At 49.5% G+C, this 4,396-nt stretch overlaps 1 pseudogene; it reads left to right on the forward strand.

Moving 5' to 3' along the window:
• Positions 1-351: 351 nt before the first annotated feature.
• Positions 352-1,504, forward strand: LOC136524027 (WRKY transcription factor 22-like; annotated as a pseudogene).
• The last annotated feature ends 2,892 nt before the right edge of the window (positions 1,505-4,396 follow it).

A 4,396-nucleotide genomic window follows, 5' to 3' on the forward strand; every position in this document is an offset into this window, starting at 1 on the left:
TCATGCTCGCATCATTCTTGACACAAGGTGAATGTCCGAGATAGCTCTTGCGGGTACAAGGGCACAAAAAAATCCATTCTCCTGGTAGATGTCTCTTTGGATCTCAATCCTGACTCCATTAAAAAAGAAAAATCCATTTATCTTGCTACCACCCTGGATTTGTTCTCTCTCCAGCTCTTTGACATTTTCAACCCAAAACGCACGCCAGCAAAGGCGCCACGCCGTTGATCCTTTTTAAGTTGATTCCAGTTGTCGTACTGTCCGTACAACCCAACCACCCACCCCGACCCCAAGCAAGTCAACGTCCGCTAGCTCTCTCCTCCATTGGCCACGAACTCAAGAAGCTAGGCTATGGAGGGCGATCTGCGTTGGTGCTGTGGTAGCAGCAGCAACGACTGGGACCTACACGCCGTGGTGCGCTTCGCCAGCTGCAGTGGTGGCAGCCGCGTCACCTCGCCGCGGGCCTCGGACGAATCATTCTCCTGCCTGCCCCTGCCGCCGCAGTCAGAGAAGGACGAGCTGACGGACGCCGCAGCGTTGCAGCAGCCCCCGATCGGCCCTGCCGTCGACGACTTCTCCCTGCAGCAAGCCTTCTTCGCCACGCCGCAGCCAAGAAACGAAGCGCCGCCCCAGCAGCCGCCGACCAAACCACGAGCTTCCTACCGCAATAACGGCGTTGGCGGACCGACACGATCGAAGAGAAAGTATGTATCAGCTGGACGCCCATCCAAATCTCTATTTTCGATTATTTCCTCGCAAAATACTAGTATATGGGTCTGGGAACGACTCCAGCTTTAGATAAGCATAGGCTGATCTCAGGCGCTTGTATTCGTAGGAAGAAGAGCCAGGTGAGCAACAAGGAGGTGAAGCGGGTGCCCTGGGCGTCTCAGGACCCCTGGGCGTGGCGCAAGTATGGGCAGAAGCCGATCAAGGGGTCGCCGTACCCTCGCGGCTACTACCGGTGCAGCACCGACATGGACTGCAGGGCGCGGAAGCAGGTGGAGCGCTGCCGCACCGACCCCTCCACCCTCATCGTCAGCTACACCGGCGAGCACAGCCACCCTGTCCCCACTCCATCGCAACGCCCTCGCTGGCACCACGCGCAACAAGCCGCAGCCAGCACCGTCCACCTCCCCAGCCGAGCAGCCTCCCGCTGCGTCGCCGATCGACACTACTACTACTACGCTGCTTTGTCCGTCCGTGGGAGTGGAGTACGAGGAGGACAACACTGTCGCCGCCAGTCTGCTGCTCGAGGATGCGGAGATGGAGGGAGAGGAAGACGTGCTGTTGTTCCTCAAGCCCGCCTCCGAGTCCCACCAACAGGGCAGTGGCTCCAAGGACGTCATGCTATTCCCGGAGCCCCACAGGCCTGCTCCGGGTGCGGACAATGGCAGAGGCTCGCAGAAAGTCGTGCCACTCTCGAAGCTCCACGAGCATCCACTTCCAGCAACGACGAGCAGAAGCAAAACGGGCGATGGCTCAGGGGCGGCTCCGGAGGCCATGAACGTCACCCACGAGAAGTGCCCTTTCTCAGGCCTCACGCCGTGGGAGGCTCCAGCGGTGGTGGCGGCGACCAACTGGGGCCGACTTGTGCTGCATAGTGCATACATCGATTTCGAAGCACACCGCACATCGCACAGGCACACACAGAATGCTGTTAAGCTTGGCTTATTGCGGCAGAATGCAGAACCATGCTCAACTCTAGTCAGCATCAAAAGTGTCACTTTTTACTAGTGACGTAGTTAAGTGCTTTTAGCTAGTTTGTGTTAAGTGCATGCATAATGTATAATTATAGAATAATCAACCTAAAAACCAATTATTTTTAGCCTTTTGTATTCTTAATTAGTTGTCCTTTAATCAAGAAGATCTTCTTGATAGCCGACTCCTTTTCTGGAATTTCCTTTGTGCTATATACAGGTCAAATTAAGCCGGTGCAGTAAAGTCCAAAGTATTTTTTTTTGGATAATAGCCTACTATAAACTACGAGATTGGATCCATCGCTAGTAGAGAAGAGACTTAGTTTCGGTTGAACCACCAACCGGGACTAGAATCCCCTGCCCAACGTATAGTGCAGCAGGCTTTTACCACAGGGACCTTTAGTGCCGGTCTGTGGTTCAAACCGAGACTAAAGGTCGCCTTTCAATCACAGTTAGAACCACCAATCGGGACCAAAGGTCCCGCTGGTCTTTTATCCCAGGTTTTGGCTCCAACCGGGAATAGAGGTTGATCCTTTAGTCCAAGTAGGCTCCACCAACCGAGACTAAAGGTCTCCACCTATATATACCCGCTTTCACTGTTCCCCTCGTCCGAGACACAGGTCAAATCTTTGGTCTTTGCTTGTGCGCGTGTGTTCATCCGTGTTCTTGCTTGGGGGAGCAAGTTCTTCCTCTCGGCCGCCGGCTTCATCTTCAATCTTTAAAGGTTAGCAACTTCATCTTCTAATCTTTCGTTGCTAATAATGTAGATCATTTCATAGTTTAGTAATAAGCATAGAAATATGTGGTTTTTTAAATTAGGAATAATAATGGTGGATTTTATTTTTATTTATACATCATTTCTATATAACCTTAAACATTTATAGTTTTCTAGATCTTGTTAGCAACATTATTTCTTAATGAGAGTTAATAATCGTTAAAAAAATTATGTGAAAAATGTTTTAGTTTACTTGGCATGCATATATATGTATATATTGATGATTTATTTTTTATATGTTTCTCAAATATATATTGCATCTTATATTTATATGGGGGTTCTATATATTATTGGGATGTTTTTTTCCAGTTTATTTAGTTATGATGAATGGCGGTGGACTTCCCCGCCATAGGAACCAGGTTCTACCATGTCGATCTTCCATTTGCGCCATCGCCAGATAGGGCCGTTCCGCGTTACCCAGACCCATCAATAGTATGGAATATTTTAAGTTTTGCGTGCTAATATAATTTTTGCATATATACATTCATATATATGATGGTTGCATATGTCACAGACTATAAAATTGGTCAAGTGGTTGGAATCAGCACTATATCTGCTCAGGGTGTGGGATATCTTCGAGACGATGACAAGTGAGGTCGTCAATGATGAAGGTGGCGAGTTATGGACGTGTAATCTCGCCTTCGACATCCCCATTAGATACAATGATGATGTGCGCCAAGACATCGTGTAGACTGGACGATAGATGTCGACCAAGACAGGCACCCAGATCGATGTCGTGCTGCTTTCTTTACAGGCAATTGAGTGGATTGGCTACCGTATGCCTGATTTCTCGTCCTTGAAGATACAAGCTTTACGTGAGCAGCTGTCGCTGCAAGCCGTCTGCCTCCTTGGCTGGCTGGCTTCAGGCAGTCACCGGTCGAGCTGCGCCCCTTGGCTGGTGTGCCTACCCGTAGTAAGAAAGCTATGCTGCCAGTCTCCCTCCGTCGCTAATCACACCAACTCTCATTTTCTGTTTTGGTCCTGGTGTCCTTTCCTCCGCACCATCACCGCCCCCGATTCCCCGACTTGGCGCAGGCATTGCTGCGGACCTCGTTAGAGACTCCGATCACCACTCCCCTATCAGACCATGGTGGCCGCGGACTTCGTCTCCGCCTCCACCATCTCCTCCCTGCTTGCTCTGCCCGCTACGTCTTCGACCACTCACAAGCCAGGATCAGATCCTCCTTTCTTCTCCATCTACTACTAGAAATATCCACTTCTATGATGAAAATGTTAATGACGAATTCTGAAACCATCATAGAAGAGTGCTTTTTATGATGAATATTTCCGTTTCATCATAGATCGGCGGGGTGATGATCCTGTAACCCTCCCCTTTCTATGACGAATCAGGCATCATCACAAAAAAAACATCATAGAAGAGCGAAGGGTTTCATCACAGATCACTCACGCGACTCATAGAAGAGCGAAAGGGTTTTCATTCACAGATCACTCACGCGACTATCTTGGGATGATCTCCTCTAAAATTGTGACGAACAGGGCTTCGTCATTGAACTAATTAACATCTATGACGAACAATATTCGATTTGTAACGAACGGCTTCGTCATAGATCCACATGATACTTTCTCCATCCGACGTGTACCTGTGGGACCTGCAGTTACTCATCCGTGACGCTTGTAATTCATCATAAAAGTCTTCGCTCGATCAAATCTCCATACGATGTGTACCTGTGGGACCCTTCTCCATCTGACGTGTATCTATGGGACCTACAGTTACTCATCTGTGACGCTTACAATTCATCATAGAAATCTCTGCTCGGTCCTCTTCTCCATCCGACGTGTACCTGCAGGACCCTTCAACATCCAACCTATGGGACTCGACGGCTTACGTGTCACGTGTACTTGTGGAACCATCTCCATCTCCATCCAACCTGTGGGACCCGATAGCCCATCTCCATCTGACCTA

Source organism: Miscanthus floridulus, chromosome 18 (assembly GCF_019320115.1).
Source record: "Miscanthus floridulus cultivar M001 chromosome 18, ASM1932011v1, whole genome shotgun sequence".
Classification (NCBI taxonomy): Eukaryota; Viridiplantae; Streptophyta; class Magnoliopsida; order Poales; family Poaceae; genus Miscanthus; species Miscanthus floridulus.